Source organism: Triticum aestivum, chromosome 3A (assembly GCF_018294505.1).
Source record: "Triticum aestivum cultivar Chinese Spring chromosome 3A, IWGSC CS RefSeq v2.1, whole genome shotgun sequence".
Lineage (NCBI taxonomy): Eukaryota > Viridiplantae > Streptophyta > Magnoliopsida > Poales > Poaceae > Triticum > Triticum aestivum.
Window position 1 is genome coordinate 699,616,228 of NC_057800.1, and position 18,741 is coordinate 699,634,968.

General features: G+C 47.3%; 1 long non-coding RNA gene across 1 annotated transcript; it reads right to left on the minus strand.

Annotated features, from left to right (window-relative positions):
* Positions 1–951: 951 nt before the first annotated feature.
* Positions 952–1,508, minus strand: LOC123059236 (uncharacterized). The gene is made up of 3 exons (XR_006427392.1): positions 1,443–1,508; positions 1,201–1,324; positions 952–1,087 (listed from the first exon to the last, which is right to left on the minus strand). It is a non-coding gene; the product is annotated as an uncharacterized lncRNA (long non-coding RNA).
* Positions 1,509–18,741: the final 17,233 nt, after the last annotated feature.

Consider the following 18,741-nt stretch of genomic DNA (forward strand, 5'->3'; position numbering starts at 1 on the left):
GAAACATTACTTCTGAAAGAACTACAAAAGAATGGTGTGCAGGAGCTTACTTCAAAACAACATCTCTGGTATAATCTCCACTGAAATAGCCATCTATTGAGTTTCCTTGATGACCCCTAGCAAGAATCAGTGCAAGATTGTTGGCCACTAAAAAATTAGGTACGCAACATTCAAGTAGAGACCGAAAAGTATCAAAACACCTAGCAGAAGTCATGCAACCTTCAACCATGATAAAGGAACACCCTTTCACTAAGACCGCATTTAATGGACTAAAATTATTGATAATAGCTAGGTCTTACCATAAGCGATCTGCTGTCAAATATTTTGCACTCTTATGTTGTCAATTATCAAGATAAAACGTCTCTAGACAGTCATTTCTACAAAACCCACCAAGTGACATTACAAAGAGCACCGCAAGTGATGCTCCAACGGGTAGCCAATGGATAAACCTACACCTGCCAGGGCACCTTGGGTGCTAGCTAGTCTTGCTTCAGAAAAGGTAATGGTTTCGAGAATCGAGTGAATGGATCGTCCAAGGCTGAGAGCATTTTCTTTGCTGCGGCATCTGAAAAAAAATGTGGGATAAGAAAATTCAATCAACAATGTAAGAACTGTAAAAACACAACATCTCTCAGTTCTGCACAGATCAATGCTTTATATATCTAAGTGGTTCGTTATGTTTCTGACAAAATTTCAGATTCAACCAAAGCAAGTACAAGACATATAACTGCATTTGATCCAATTATCAAATTCACTCGTATTTTCTAAAATATGAAGACTTGCAAAAGTGTGAGCCGTTGAGGCAGCTGATAAATTATATGATAAATTAAGTGAATTTTTGTATGAATCACCGTGATTCTACCTACCATTCTATTAGTAATGTGATTTCCTTTATCCGTTGAACTCACATCTCATGTAGATATTAGGGTCGAGGAACGTGAGAAACGAAATCCCAGAACAACAGTACAATCATGTGCCTTTTAATTCCTACAACAATTATCCGATTTGCATGAGAATAGTTTCTCCTCAGATCACACAACTCCTGCATAATAACAGAACCATATTTATCAATCTTCAAGTCGATGACCTGAAGCAAATTAGTGGTAGCAGTGTCAATGAGTTTTGATCAAGGAATATATGTCTATATACTTGAAGCAAACAAAACACAAATATATCCAGTTTAAGGAGTTTAGCTATCACCTCATTAATTTGACCTCAACTTCTTTGGTGCTATAGCACATGTTTTCGCCAACAAGTGTTGTGAGGTGAATGTATTGAGATCAAGTAGTTTTAGTGCCATGGATAACCGTTAATGGCCAACAATCTGGTGCAAAAACAACTCAACAAAATGTTTAGATCATACTTTTATATAGGAATTATTAAGAGGGCTATTACTATTTACTACCTGTGTATTGTGGAAAAAAATGGTCAGATCATTTTACCTTTAAGGCTGCTGTAATCTGCTCTAATCTGCTATACACTCTGATAGTTTCGAATATAGTTCAGTAGGCATAAGCCCGCCGTAGTTCCCTGTCAAGAAAAAAAGTGTGTTGGCAATGGAATCTTATCAAAACTGTAAAGTAAAACACACACCACTGAAGAAATCAATCTTTAAGAAAGGAAAAATAGTACCTTAGTCAATACAGCTATCACTGAAAAGTAGTTCCCAAGTATAAGTGATGGCCAGGCCTCATTTATTTACAACGGGCCATCATATTGACAAGTAGCGGAAAATATAAATCAAGTCGCTGCCGACTCTGTATGGAGAAAATATCAGATATATCCTACTCTTATGGATTTGGAGTATCCCATATTAAGTGTAAGCGCCGTTTGCTGAAGGACTATTTGCAGAACAGAAGATTTCAATACTATGGGAATATTATATTGCATAGCTGACCATCTAATTATTCGGAAATCTATAACTCTAGAAGCATGATAAATTCAAGAATATTAACACCATGCCAAATGCTGAAAACTTTTGTTGACCAATGACCACCAACATGTTTTCAGAAAATTGTGCCACAAGCAGTATATGCAAATACAATGGTAGTTTTTCAACCTGCTATGTGTATGGCACACAAGTTCATACCATTTTACTAAGCTAACAATGTTCACATAGTTCAGGCATCAAGACCGAATGGTAAAGTAACTGAAACAAAGACAAACTGAAAGGCTTCACAAAGTTCCGTTGTCAGTTTTGAACAGGAAATGATAGACAAAGAAGCTTGGAGCCTTTTGAGCCGACTAAAATTACTTAAATACTTTACCATAAGGTCCATAAGAACTTGAAATCAGGTAAATGTGGATTTGTTTTTTTCAGATGGCAGATGTGAAATTTAGTGGGAAAGAGAGCACTTAATGATAAACCAAATCATGTACATGTGAGGCCAGGCACAACACTTTCTGTAACATATCCCCACTATCTAGATTATCATACTACAAGCATTTCACAAATTGTTAAACAACCATACAAAGGAACAGAGATATGCCCCCGCACACGGTACACTCCCCTTGAGAAAACTATAAAAGGGTCTTTCCGTCCTATGTGTTGACTCGCCTAAACTAATCAGCATTAGATGAGAATTAGATGGACTGCAGGTAATCAAGCTAATTGCTTCGGAATTCAACTATGCGACGTGTGGTTGGATCACACATACTGTACCTTGTGGATATGTCAAGCGAATCATCAACTGAACATACAACAAACAGAACAACACAATTCATCTACCCACCAAAGTGACAGACATTGATCACCGAGATTGAAAAATCATCAGAGATACACACTAAAAGGGACAACAAAAACAAGCACCAATTGGCATACATATTTGACGCACCTTTGCCTTTGAACTGCATGTATGTGGCGCACACGACCCCCACCCGAAGTTTGGCGAAGTTCCTATAGACAGAGGGGAAGAAAAGAGTAAGCCCAATTTGTGCGATTTCAAGAGGAAATTCATCGTTTATTACTTTTTCCGATGGAGTGAGATTCAAAATAACAAAATCTTGCACTCACTGTGTCACGAGGTCGTGCGTGGATGCCATCCGTGGTGACCAACGCATCCACCTCCCGAAGCGCCACGCCTGGAGCGCGCCCATGTAGGCGGCCGCATCGTAGCCCGCGTCCCCGCTGGCGTCGAGCGCGAGGGAGACGGCGAGCTCGCCCCCGCCCTCCTTCGCCAGAGAGCGCTCGCCGGCGGCGGAGGCAAGGAGCTGCTGGTCCTGGGCGGACTTGCCGGAGAGCAGGAGGAACGTGGTGGCGGTTAGGGCTCCGCCGCTGCTGCTATGCTCGGCTGCGGGAGCGGGAGCGGCAACCCGACGCGCACATCGGTGGGGAGGCTGGCCAGCGCCGGCGGCGGCTCCAATCGGTCCTCGGCGGCGGCGGATCGTCTCGGATCTCGGCGGCGGCTCGTATTGGAGTAGAGATGGGATCGAGAGGAGTCGGCAATGAAGGATGGGATCGATGGAGCGTTTTTTCTGCCGGGTGTGGGGTTTTTTTTGACCTGCGTGGGGTGGGGTGGGGGTGAGGACGAAAAAAACCAGCGAAAAAAACCGAATGAAAATGGTGGGACGAAAATGATGGGACGAAAATAAAACCCGGAACGCGGACTACCAACTGAAACATTAAGAGTAGAGATATACATGTGGAATGAAATTTCCATGAAAGCCGTTTCATGCTGCAGAATACAGCTTGGTGTCTACAAACCTCTATTTTGCTATGAAACGAAGAGCTAGAACACCACGGAAAAAAATTAAGGCCGCGCTTGGAATTGATGTAAATAAATATAGATATATTTTTCTTACGGGTGTATTCCTAACCCATCAGGGTTCAAATCCTGGTGCTCGCATTTATTTCTGAATTTATTTCAGGATTTATTTCAGAATTTCCGGCGACACGTATTTAGTGGGAGGAGACGTTCCCGTCGACGACGAGGTGTCTACGATGAATTTGTAAATTTTAAGATGATATGCTAGCTCGGTCTTTCGAAAGTGCTTATAAGAGTAGGGTGTGTGTGTGCGTTCATAGAGATAAGTGTATGCTTGTATATGAACGTTTTGTGTTTGTACTGATGTTAAAAAAAATAGTGATTTGCAGGCGGAAACAAAAACTACAGATGGTGGCCTGTATTTTTTACAAGGGCATTCAAAGTAGAAACGACATTCCAAACAAAGCGTAAAGGGGGGGAAGTGCATGGTTGAACGCGGGTACATATGAATTTATTTTGAAAAACACATTTCTAAATGTTAAAAAATTCCGAAAAGGGGCGGCGTGGGTACGTATTCATATTCTATGTGCGTGTGCATGAAGTTTCATGGAAAAATAACTTTTTTTACGGTCTATGTAAAAAAGACAAAAAATTATATCGTGAAACGCTATTTAGAAGTACAAAACTTTGTCTTTTATACTGAGACAAAACAAAAACATATTTTTGCACAAAACTTTGCGTCACGCATACACATTTTGTAAACAAGTATGCATGAAATTTTCTTTTGATTTTTTTGAGATTTTAAAACATATTTAAAATGCATTTTTTGAAAAGTGGGTGCAGATGCCCCTAGGTTCATATCATGCCCACTCGTAAAGGGGGCCGTACAGGAGGAGAATGGTTGCCTACTTGTCCACCGCTGATACGGGTGCTACGCCTCCACCCGGCCGTCTGCCGCCTCGCCGCCCGCACCGCGGTCACCGTCTCCACCGCCATCTCTGGCCACCGTCGCATGTTCCCCTCGCTCGCGTCGCTCGGCGAGGAGGCCGTCGATGCCGCGGGCGTGCTACCTGCCGCCGTGTTCCACCATGTTCGTCGGTGCATCATCGGCGTCTGACGTCGTTTGCCGCGGCTCCGGTCCACCTCCGGCCTCCCCGACCACACCTCCGAGCGCGCGGTGAACCCCTCTTCCTATTCCCCACTTATTCCCCTTCGATCCGTTGCCGTAGCCCTCGCCCTGTACTCGCCATGGCCGCTCCCGAGCTCCCGTCACGTGCACCCTGCTCGCCCGTGCTCGGCCAGCGCCCTGGGCCCCCGTGCCCACGCTCTGCTCGCGCCCTGGTGGCCCCGTACGCGCCTACGCCGCGCCTCGCCCGACCGCGCCCGCAGTTGCTCGCCGCAGCCGACGCCTCTCCTGGCCACGCGCGCGCGCTGCCGCTTGCCGCTGCTACTCTTGGCTGCTGTCGCTGTTCGCTGATGTTCTGTTAGTGCTATTGCCTCCTGTTGCGAGCTGCGTGCTGCGTGCTGCTCTTGCTCTTGCGCGCTGGCTACTGCTGCTATTGCTGCTTGCGGATGCTGCTGCTCGTGCCGCCGATGATGCACCGACGAAGATGTGCTATCCAGCCAGCCGCCGTGTTCGCGGTGTACTACCACTACTTCCACGGCCACGACGCCGTCCTCGCTTCCTGCGCCAACGACCCTGACCGCGACGCCGTCGTCCGACTGCCGGTTCTGCGGCCACTCAAGTCCCGCGCGCTCCGGCTGCGAGCTCTCCTTCTCCGACCTCGTCGACGCCGTCAGGCCGCCCACCACCAACGCCGGCCACGCCTCGGCATCGTCGCCTGACACCAGTCAGGGTCGAAGCAGAGGTTGCCGAGCAGAGGCGGGAGGAGGGCCCGACGTCGAAGCAGCAGCAGCAGGCGGCGGTGAAGGAGGAGGAGGCTGCAGAGGCGGCGGAGCGACAACAAGGGCAGCTACGGCGGAGGCGCGGACGGGAACGGCGTGCGCGGGAAGGAGCGCGGAGAGCGGGAGGACAAAGGCGGCGGCGATGCGAGCGTGGAGCGGTCGGGGAAGCTAACTGTGGGCCAAACATATGCAAAACCTTCTCTCTCCTCTCCCAAGTGACCTCCGGTGGGCTGGGTTTCTTCTGGGAGCGCCGGCGCTGATTTTGGCCAAATCCGGTGCAAAACAACGTTCTGGTGGGTTGTGGTTGGGAGTTTTTTTTTACTGCAGGGGCTTTGTATTTTGTATTTTGTAATCGGTTGAGCTTTTGTATTTTGTAATCTGTTCAATTGTTACAGTTTTATGCTACATAATAGAAGTGCGCTTGCAGTTTGCTTTTGTTCTAACTAGAATGCTGAAAGAAACTATGTCGGGAAGTTCTGAAAAATTCCTTGTGTAATTGGTTCATCTTTCGCGTTTTATAATCTGTTCAAGTGTTGCAGTTTTATGCTACAGAATATAATTGTTTGTAGTTTGCTGCTTTTCCAGTAACTAGAAGGAAAATGTTTACAATTGGTTGACCGATCTCACGCTCCATCGATCACCTTTCTCGTGTGCCACGTGCCACATACTAAACCTGATCATACGTATGAAACCCGAAAATAACTTTTTTCTCAGGGACCTCCTATATGCCGCTTGGTGCGGCAGCTAGCGGCTCCTTCGCACATGGCGACCCATGACTGGGTCGGCCCATTTTCAGTTCGACACTGAAAATCCCCCCCCCCCCTTCCCAAAAAAAACTACGCACCGCGAGAGGTATCGAACACAGGAACTCCTGCTTGGTAGCACTCATTACGAACAAGTTGAGCTGACGAATTTTAGTGCGAAAAACCAACTCGGAACATTAAAAACTATAGATCTGAGACATTTTTCAAAATTTAAAACGTGATTACCTAAAAAGTGATTTTTTTATGAGAACCTTGTTCAAAATTGTGATTACTTTTTAAGAAATTACTCTTTTTTAAAACGCATTTTTTTAAAGTCTCAAATATTTCTTGAAAACACGTTTTTTGGAATATTCGAACACCTTTTGAAAAGTAGGGACATTTTTTCAAAAACTTCGAACAAAATTAAAAAATGCAAACTTTTCTATAAACATATACCTTTCTTTGATAATATGAACATTTTTTTAAATGGGATTTGTTTTTGTAAACATTCAAACAGAATTTGGAAAACACAAAAAATGGATCCATGAACAATTTTTGAAATTAAAAACAAAATTTGCAAACACAAACATTATTTCAAACTTGCAAACATTTTTGAACTTTTGAACATTTTTTTTGAAAATATGAACATATTTTGAAGAATTGGAGTCTTGTTGGAAATTCAAACAATTTTTTAAAATTTTGAAAAAAATGAAAAGAAGCAATCACAAAAAAGGAAAGAAAAAAGACACAAAAAACGAAAGGGAAAAACTAAAACAAAAAAAAACTAGAAAAAAAAATCTTGTTCTAGAACCTTCCCCAAAACCGGTTAGCTCGCACTCGAGGGCCGGCCCGTCTGCATCGCTCACTCGCAACTTCCTATGCGAAAGGTTCACAATCTAACGCAATGTGTGTCGGATAGGAATTTTGCTTTTCTCAAGCCTCACCCTTGCCTGAAAACAACCCGAAGACCATCCCGGACATTTTATTTCAGTCTACACACAAGAAAAGCTTGCTCTGAATTCAGAAAATCGAAGCTTGAGCCTGACGCGAATACACTTTTGGGCTGTAAAATGAAGATGAGCCCGTCTTGAAAGACAAGCCTGGCCCGACCTGACCCGTGTTTTCTGGTTGTGTTGCCAATGACCCGTGTTCATCCATTCCCTATCCACCCATCCTCCTCTTCACCCATAACACAACACCTACCATGTCTCTTGGGAGCAACGCGACCATTACATCATCTCTTTGATTCTGTCAGGTTAATGCACCGACAAGCTTCCCCACCAACATATCATCCTCCGGTGAACATCATGTCGTGATCATAGCTCCTCCATTCTCCTTGCCCCCTCCCACCTCATTAGTGTTTCCCTCCTTGAGATCTGCTGCCTAGGGGCCCCCACCATGACACAATTGTGAGTGTAAGGGAGATGTTGCGACTGTTGCACGGCAAGTTGCAATTCCGGCGACATGGCTACAAGGGGCAGTGATGCAGTGACGACACTCGACGATGCTATGATGGTGATCGCGGATTGTTGCAAGCGGCACTGCCACAAGTTGTGTATGGTGTTGCTAGGACATGCAACGACAATTGTGAGGACGAAGTGGTGGCTGTTGTGAGTGCTACCATAACTTAACATAATTAGGTCCGGCAATACAATATAAGCAAGCCAATAGAAAATTTATATATTATACAAAAGCAAATTGCCCAAAATCACTTAAGCACAAATGTTGAAATGAAGTACTTATGGATAATCCATGCAATGCAAAGCGGGAGTTTTTTCCCCTCTCGTAAGTTGGCGCAAGGTCGAGGACAACTTGTTCACGGTGCAGTTTGGATGTTTGGGAGATTGGAACACGGCCATGAATTTGGGACCATGGCTGTTTCGTGATCAAGGTCTGCTGATTGCTGAGTATGACGGATTCCAGAATCCGAGGTCTATCCAATTGGACAAGATCGCAGTCTGGGCTCGGGCCCTTAAGTTGCCAGACAACTTCCTCATCCCAGCGGCAATCAAGGGCATGTGTCGTAAGATGGGAAGAATTCTTGAGGTTCAGACTACTCTCATGGCCGGTTTTGTGGGAGAGTTTGTGCGAGTAAGGGTAGAACTTAATGTGAATAATAAGCTCATTAGGTTTGTTTATGTGACAAAGAATGATGAGACCGAGTACTATCAAGTTCACTATGAGAAGATACCAATTTTCTGTGGGAATTGTGGCATGCTAGGGCATTGGTACCAGGAGTGCGGTACGGGAGAACATGGCGTTACAAAGTTGGAGTGGGGGATTTCATTCTAGTGAGCGGTGGAAGAGGCCGGGGTCGCGGCCGTGGAACTGGTCGAGGAACTGGAAGGGGCAGAGGAGATGCTGGACGTGGAGATCCATCCTTTGGCCATGGAAGGGGGAGGGGTGACGCCCCCTTTGCTGCTGGGAGGGGAGCGACTACTAGCTGGCGCCACAATGCTCTATTTAATAGAGAGGGAGTGCATGATATGGAAACAGAATCTGGATTAGACAATGACAACAATAGCCAAGATGTCAGGAACATGAATATCTTAGGAAAACAAACAGCAACAAATGCCAATATTGCGCGGGGCTCTGAAACATTAGCTATTGTACTAGTTGTCCCGCTACCAACACCATCCCTGGTGGACAATTTGGTTGATCGGATTGAAGGAGGATCCTTTTCTGGTGACACGAGTGAGCCGGCAAATACACCACAGAAGAATGCAAATAGGAAGAAACTGAAAGGAGATGATGGAGATGCAGTAGATACGTCAAAAGTAAGCAAGACCCTTGAGCTATCGGCGTCCTCCCATGAGGAGGATGACCTGACGCAATGAAACTCTTAGAGTGGAATTGTCGGGGACTTGGGAATGCCCCGGCAATTCGTGCTTTGCTGGATGTGTTAGAGTTGTGTCGAATATTGTGTACAAGGTAGATTACAGTTGAACTTGTAGTTGTATTGTGTTTACAGGGTATGAAGTCGTGTTCTAGTAGGACACTTGTATCCTAGACCTCTCATATATAGCGGGGGTAGACACACGATGTAACCTATGCCAACATAATAGCATAGGTGCGCAAGGGGGAGCCGGCGGCGTGTGCCGGCGCCCGGGTGGCCGGTGTGCGGTATTGTGACGGTGTTACGGGAAGGAGCGCCCGTAGTCAAGCCCCGGGGATGTAGCCATATCGGTGAACCTCGTTAACAAATCTCGGTGTTGTGCTCGTGTGATTGCTTGGTCCTCGGATGATCGACGGTATGCCTCGAATTTATTCTAACAAGTGGTATCATGAGCTAGGTTATTCAGATGTTGTGGTTGTTGATTCAGAGGAAATATGAGTTTAAGATGCAGCCGGCTACGGCGTGGTTCTCAACCAGATTGGAAGAAGCAATCGGAATAAGCGGCGGCGGCGTATTGTGACGCGTGCGCGTGGATGCACCTGACCTAGTGTACAGGCAGCAGCAACTCGTGCGGAGCGAGCAGCGGCTCGATCGGCAGGCGGCGAGGCCTGTGGCGCGAGGCACAGGGGCCTTGGCACAGAGTGCTGCAGCAGCAGCGATCAGCAAGGCCCACGTGGGCTGGCAGGCCTCGTGCGTTTGTTTTCAAGGTGCATACACTAGCGCTGGAGGCCGCAGGATCGTGTACAAAGGCATCGTACGGGATTTGTTTTGGACCAAAAGGAGACCGAGTCTCCAACGACATGGAAAGAGGCAGAGGCAGATTGATTCAGCGGTAAAAAGTCCATTGATACGTGAGGGACGCATCCATCGGAATTAGCAGGAGGTTTTGGCAGAGAAGACAATTGCTAGCATCGGAAGTTAAGCCAAGACAAGAGCAAAATTCACGTGAAGACCAGCTAGTTGATTGCTAGTAGTACGCGGAGGTTTCGTTCGTGCACTTGGGGATCACAGGAAGACTGCTCAGTTGTTTTTTCGCAGGGTCGGCTGTACAAAGAACCATGGCACCAACGGGTATCTGGTTTGAGGTGGAGAAGTTCAAGTGAACTGAAAGCTTTGGGTTATGGCAGACAATGGTGAAAAATTTGTTGGCACAATAGGGATGCTTGACGGCATTGTTGCAAGATGTCAAGCCAGCTAAGATGGAATTATCATGGGATGGATGGAAATTTGCAGAAGATGATTTGCGAGCCTCGAGCGTGTCGCACAGTCGAATAAATTCGGTTGGGTCAGACTTGGACAGCCTGACGGATTGACGCAAGTCGGTTGGTATAGAAGACGGTGGTGCAGGATCAGCGACGACGACATAGGAGCGTGATGTTGATGGTGACCGACTTCTGGGGCGTGGAAACACGTGTCCCAGGTCCGAGGACTTGTGTGGCTTCGACAAGACTATGGCATGGGGTTGATTCAAGATGGCGTACGCATGTGAGCTTGAAGTCGACGGGACGCGAGGGTGGACTGATCATCTACCATGGAGTCATGTTGAAGGTGGAGCTGGATTAAGGGGCTACGGTGTAAGGATCCAGGGAGTCAAAGCCTATTCAGCAAGGGGGAAAAGCAAGGGACACGTAATTCGGACTGGAGCCCAGTGGTCTGATGGAAGCGTCAAATTCGTCATCGGTCGGTGATGATCGGTGGTACTCTGCAGTGGGGGTTGAGTGGTGTGGGTTCACGACCCTTGAGACTCGACCGGGACAGCGGAGGCTCGACGCGGTAATAGCGGCGAGGCGTGCGGTATGCACGGGACATGGAGACGGGCCAGGGCTCTGGTGGTCATATGTAATACCCTCGATGCGGCTATAGCTCCCACGTGTCGAGGCACGACTTAGAGGCATAACCGCATTGAAAGCAATGTCGCAAGTCAGACAATCATTACAAGATCCCATATATAATAAAAGGGGGAGAAACATAGTTGGCTTACACTCGCCACGTCACATCAAAGTACATAAATAACATCCATCATACAAACACTCATGGCCCGACTACGGCGCCAAAACAGAAGAAAACCCAACATGCGACAAGGCCCTGAATCGAACCCCAACTAAGCACCACTACTGATCGTCGGGAAAGGAAACATAATAACGCTGAGAGTCCTCGTCGAACTCCCACTTGAGCTCGTAATCGTCACCTGGAGCAGAATCACCTGGACCTGCATCTGGAGTTATAGTAATCTGTGAGCCACAGGGACTCAGGAATCTCGCACCCTCGCGATCAAGACTATTTAAGCTTATAGGAATGGGTAAGGCAAATATATATGTGGAGCTGCAGCAAGCGACTAGTATATATGGTGGCTAACTTATTCGCAAAAAGAGAGCGAGAAGAGGAGGCAAAGCTCGAGCGAGAATCTAGAGGAACAACCTGCGCAAGCATAACTCGAACACCGTGTCCACTTCCCGGACTCCGCCGAGAAGAGGCCATCACGGTAACACACTCAGTTGATTCATTTTAATTAATTAAGGTTCAAGTTATCTACAACCGGACATTAACAAATTCTCATCTGCCCATAACCGCGGGCACGGCTTTCGAAAGTTCAATCCCTGCAGGGGAGTCCCAACTTAGCCCATGACAAGCTCTCACGGTCAACGAAGGAATAGACATCCTCCCAAGACGTTCCGATCAGACTCGGTATCTTGGTAACTCAAGACACTTCGACAGGTTAAAACAAGACCAGCAACACCGCCCGAATGTGCCGACAAATCCCGATAGGAGCTGCACATATCTCTTTCTCAGGGCACACTCAGATTGTCCAAACTTCCGGTAGGCCAGCCCAGAGTTGCCCCTGGTAGCCACCGGCGGCTGACGGTTTGGACCAACACTCAGAGGAGCACTGGCCCGGGGGGGGGGGGGTTAAAATAAGATGATCCTTGAGTCTGCAGAACCCAAGGGAAAGAAAAGGCTAGGTGGCAAATGGTAAAACCAATGTTGGGCATTGCTGGACAAGCTTTAATCAAGGCGAAATATCAAGGGGTTCCCATTATAACCCAACCGCGTAAGGAACGCAAAATCCGGGAACATAACACCGATATGACGGAAACTAGGGCGGCAAGAGTGGAACAAAACACTAGGCGAGAGGCCGAGCCTTCCACCCTTTACCAAGTATATAGATGCATTAAGATAACATAGCAGTATAATGATATCCCAACAAGTAAATAAATGTTCCAACAAGGAACGGCCTCCAATCTTCACCTGCAACTAGCAACGCTATAAGAGGGGCTGAGCAAAGCGGTAACATAGCCAATCAACGGTTTGCTAGGACAAGGTGGGTTAGAGGTTTGACATGGCAGTTGGGAGGCTGACAAGCAAAAGGTAGGCATCGTAGCATTGGCATAGCAAGAGCGAGCAAACTAGCATAGCAAAGATAGTAGTGATTTCGAGGGTATGATCATCTTGCCTGCACAGTTGTCAGAGTTGACTGGATCCTCACAAGCAAACTCAACGGGCTCCTCGGTAGCGAACTCGTCTCCCGGCTCTACCCAAACAAGACAAACAAGCAACAAGGATACAATCAACCACGTGCAAGAACAAGCAATATGATGAAATGATGATATGCTATGCGGGATGCGATGTGGGATGCAAAATGCAAGATATGACAGGGAATGCATGACGCTGGCCTCAACTTGGAATTCCAAGGGTGCCACTGGAAAGATGAGATGAAATCGCTTGAAAACGATATAAAGATCATTGGAATCGGAGTTACGGTTTGGAAATGACAAGCGTTTTAAGAATGACACCGGTCTGCGATTTACAGCAAGTAGGCATCTAAATGCAATGAAATGAACATGCTACAGCCACCAAATATGACAACAAAATACATGGCAGGGATGCACACAAGATGCTTAATAAAAGACTAGCACTGAGCCACGGCCAATTCATCCATTAAGAGGTTCAAACAAGCATGGCAAAAACGCAAATGCAAAACAGATTCCAGACTTAGTGAAATTAACACTCGTCTGAAATTTCAGATCACAAAGCCCTCTTCGGAGCAGCAAAATAACATGATACATGACCTGATTAAAACAAGTAAGAACATGGCATGGAGCTACTCAACAAGCTTAACAAAAAACCCAAAGTGACCTGGGGCCAAAAGGGTTCACAAAATATACTAACGGGCACACGAACATAGCAAAAACATAATCAGTTTTCAGACTTAGTGAAAACTGAGACATGCTGAAATATAACTCACGAAGGCATGTAAACAAGCTCGATGCACTCACCACGGTGCAAGTCATGGCAAGGCAGGCATACATCCATTAAGAAGGCACAAAATACTAGCTAGACATGGCAAGAACAATGGCATAGCACGCACGGATCAACTTCAATAGCATCGGCAAAATCGCAAACGAGTTGACGATCTGCCCAGATTCACCACGAAGCAAAAGTAGAGCTCGATTGACTCAAGCTAGGGTGCTCCATAATTGCAAACAAAGACATGGATGGATAGAGCATAACATGGTTAACAAAACTCCTTTACTGATCATCCTCAAAAGAGGCACGGATCACTAGGAAACAAGCTGAACATATGGCATCATGAACTAAATAATCCCAGACTTAGTGAAAACTAAGTCTCTGAAAATAGATTTCCCGGGTGCCTCACTTTGCAAGCTTGCACAAGTCACCACACACATCCTAAAAATGCATGGGTTGCACCTCTGGAAAGAAGACAAAATGCTTAACGAAACATATGAAGGACTCACAGGCATAGCATGCACACAATAATCATGGCAAAAATGACAAAAGTCTAAGATGAACTAGCAGATCCGACAATTAACTCACAAAGCCTCCTTATAACAGCATTTTGGGCATCAAGATGCACTCAAATGAAAATGATGCAATGGAATGAAATGATGTACTCGTCAAGTCGAACATTTTGATATATTACACGTCCAAAACGGAGCTACGGATGCGGAGATACGGACGGTCAAAGTATGCACAAAAAAATAGTGTTTCGGGGAGAAAGTCAACCGTCTCGAAACTGGATCTGGATGTGGCGCGGAAACCGAGGCTCGCTGGAGACGCACTGTACACGCCGGAGACGGGGAGGAAGATCCAGCCGGATCCGAGGCCGGTGAGAGGAGGGGGGCGCCGGGGCGCGGTCGCCAGCGCCGGGCGGCGAGGTGGCGGCGTCGAGGTGACGGTCGGGGTGGCCGGTGACGACGAAGGACGGCGGCGGCGGCGAGCACCCACGGCGGAGGCGGCGGCGCACGGCCGGCTCGGGGGAAGAAGGGCGCGGTCGCCGGGTGAGGAGGATGGAGAAGGCGGCGGCGTCTCGCGGGCCGGGGAGGGCCCCGCGTGGGCCTGCGGGCCGGCGGCGCGGCGATGTGGACCGGGGCGGCGGGGCGAGTCACGACGTGACACGTGGCGGCGGCGGGCTATCCGGACATGTCCGTCTCGCGCGATTACGTCCGGCGGCGACGGGAGAGATGGATCTAGGGTTTTAGGAGTGTTTGACCCGGAATTTTCGAGGGGGGGGTGTATATATAGGCATAAGTGGAGTTAGGAGAGTCCAAATGAGGTGCGGTTTTCGGCCACGCGATCGTGATCGAACGCTCTAGGACATGGAGCAGAGTTTGGTGGGTTTTGGACCAAATTGGAGGGGTGTTGGGCTGCTACACACACGAGGCCTTTTCGGTCCCTCGGTTAACCGTTGGAGTATCAAACGAAGTCCAAATGATACGGAACTTGACAGGCGGTCTACCGGTAGTAAACTAAGGCCGCTTGGCAAGTCTCGGTCCAATCTGGAAATATTTAAACCCCACACACGAAAGAAAGCTAGAAAAGACCACCGGAGGAGAACGAAGCGCCGGAATGCAAAACAGACAACGGGGAAAATGTTCGAATGCATGAGATGAACACGTATGCAAATGCAATGCACATGATGACATGATATGAGATGCTTGACAGCGAAAACAACATACGGAGACAAAACCCGAACCCGAGAAATAAATATAACTTAACGCCGGAAACGGCAAGAGTTGGAGTACAAATTGGGAAAGTTACATCCGGGGTGTTACAACACTCCACCACTACGAAAAGATCTCGTCCCGAGATCTAGGACTGAAAGAACTCCGGGTACTCAGAACGGAGGTGATCCTCGCGTTCCCAGGTAGCTTCACGGTCGGAATGGTGCGACCACTTAACTTTGAGAAATTTGATTGACTTGTTGCGAGTCTTGCGTTCAGTCTCTTCAAGAATAGCAACTGGGTGCTCACGATAAGAGAGATCTTCTTGGAGCTCAATGTCCTCGAAGTTGACTGTGCGGTCAGGAGTCTTGAAGCACTTTCGAAGCTGAGAGACACGGAACACATCATGAACATTTGCAAAGTTTGAAGGAAGCTCAAGTTGATAGGCGAGGTCGCCTCTCTTGCTGACAATCTTGAAAGGTCCCACGTATCTAGGGGTAAGCTTCCCTTTGATACCGAAGCGACGAGTGTTGGGGAACGTTGCAGAAAACAAAAATTTTCCTACGGTTTCACCAAGATCCATCTATGAGTTCATCTAGCAACGAGTGATCGGATGCATCTACATAACTTTGTAGATCGCGAGCGGAAGCGTTCAAAGAACGGGGATGAGGTAGTCAAACAAAACGTGATCCAAATCACCGGAGATCCTAGCACCGAACGGACGGTACCTCCGCGTTCAACACACGTACGGTCAGCATAACGTCTCCTTCTTCTTGATCCAGCAAGGGGAAAGGAGAGGTTGAGGAAGATGGCTCCAGCAGCAGCACGACGGCGTGGTGATGATGGAGCTGCAGTACTCCGTCAGGGCTTCGCCAAGCACTATGGAGGAGGAGGAGGTGTTGGAGAGGGAGAGGGTGGTACCAAAGTTCAAGGTAAGAAGTCCTCCATCTCCCCACTATATATAGGAGGACCAAGGGGGGGGCGCCGGCCCTAGGAGATCCAATCTCCTAGGGGGGTGCGGCCAAGGGGGAGGAATCCTTCCTCCCCAAGGCACCTAGGAGGTGCCTTCCCCTCCTAGGACTCTTCCTCCTTGAAACCCTAGGCGCATGGGCCTCTTGGGGCTGGTGCCCTTGGCCCATGTAGGCCAAGGCGCACCCCCTACATCCCATGTGGCCCCCCGGGACAGGTGGCCCCACCGGTGGACCCCCGGGACCCTTCCGGTGGTCCCGATACAATACTGATGACCCCGAAACTTGTCCCGATGGCCGAAACAGGATTTCCCATATATAAATCTTTACCTCCGGACCATTCCGGAACTCCTCGTGACGTCCGAGATCTCATCCGGGACTCCGAACAACATTCGGGTTACTGCATATACATATCCCTACAACCCTGGCGTCACCGAACCTTAAGTGTGTAGACCCTACGGGTTCGGGAGACATGTAGACATGACCGAGATGCTCTCCGGTCAATAACCAACAGCGGGATCTGGATACCCATGTTGGCTCCCACATGCTCCTCGATGATCTCATCGGATGAACCACGATGTCGAGGATTCAAGCAACCCCATATACAATTCCCTTCGTCAATCGGTATGTTACTTGCCCGAGATTCGATCGTCGGTATCCCAATACCTCGTTCAATCTCGTTGCCGGCAAGTCACTTTACTCGTACCGTAATGCATGATCCCGTGACCAGACACTTGGTCACTTTGATCTCATAATGATGATGCATTACCGAGTGGGCCCAGTGATACCTCTCCGTCATACGGAGTGACAAATCCCAGTCTTGATCCATGTCAACCCAACAGACACTTTCGGAGATACCCGTAGTATACCTTTATAGTCACCCAGTTACGTTGTGACGTTTGGCACACCCAAAGCACTCCTAAGGTATCCGGGAGTTACACGATCTCATGGTCTAAGGAAAAGATACTTTGACATTGGAAAACTCTAGCAAACGAACTATACGATCTTATGCTATGTGTAGGATTGCGTCTTGTCCATCACATCATTCTCCTAATGATGTGATCTCGTTATCAATGACATCCAATGTCCATAGTCAGGAAACCATGACTATCTGTTGATCAACGAGCTAGTCAACTAGAGGCTTACTAGGGACATGTTGGTGTCTGTTATTCACACATGTATTACGATTTCCGGATAACACAATTATAGCATGAATAAAGACAATTATCATGAACAAGGAAATATAATAATAATGCTTTTATTATTGCCTCTAGGGCATATTTCCAACAGTCTCCCACTTGCACTAGAGTCAATAATCTAGTTACATTGTGATGAATCGAACACCCATGGAATTCTGGTGTTGATCATGTTTTGCTCTAGGGAGAGGTTTAGTCAACGGATCTGCTACATTCAGGTCCGTATGTACTTTACAAATCTCTATGTCTCCATCTTGAACATTTTCACGAATGGAGTTGAAGCGACGCTTGATGTGCCTTGTCTTCTTGTGAAACCTGGGCTCCTTGGCAAGTGCAATAGCTCCAGTGTTGTCACAGAAGAGCTTGATCGGCCCCGACGCATTGGGTATGACTCCTAGGTCGGTGATGAACTCCTTCACCCATATTGCTTCATGTGCTGCCTCCGAGGCTGCCATGTACTCCGCTTCACATGTAGATCCCGCCACGACGCTCTGCTTGCAACTGCACCAGCTTACTGCCCCACCATTCAAAATATACACGTATCCGGTTTGTGACTTAGAGTCATCCAGATCTGTGTCGAAGCTAGCGTCGACGTAACCCTTTACGACGAGCTCTTCGTCACCTCCATAAACGAGAAACATTTCCTTAGTCCTTTTCAGGTACTTCAGGATATTCTTGACCGCTGTCCAGTGTTCCTTGCCGGGATTACTTTGGTACCTCCTACCAAACTTACGGCAAGGTTTACATCAGGTCTGGTACACAGCATGGCATACATAATAGAACCTATGGCTGAGGCATAGGGGATGACACTCATCTCTTTTATATCTTCTGTCGTGGTCGGACATTGAGCTGAGCTCAATTTCACACCTTGCAACACAGGCAAGAACCCCTTCTTAGACTGATCCATATTGAACTTCTTCAATATCTTATCAAGGTATGTGCTTTGTGAAAGACCTATGAGGCGTCTTGATCTATCTCTGTAGATCTTGATGCCTAATATATAAGCAGCTTCTCCAAGGTCCTTCATTGAAAAACTTTTATTCAAGTAGGCCTTAATGTTGTCCAAGAGTTCTATATCATTTCCCATCAAAAGTATGTCATCTACATATAATATGAGAAATGCTACAGAGCTCCCACTCACTTTCTTGTAAACGCAGGCTTCTCCATAAGTCTGCGTAAACCCAAACGCTTTGATCATCTCATCAAAGCGAATGTTCCAACTCCGAGATGCTTGCACCAGCCCATAAATCGAGCGTTGGAGCTTGCGCACCTTGTTAGCATTCTTAGGATCGACAAAACCTTCCGTCTGCATCATATACAATTCTTCCTTAAGGAAACCATTAAGGAATGCCGTTTTGACGTCCATTTG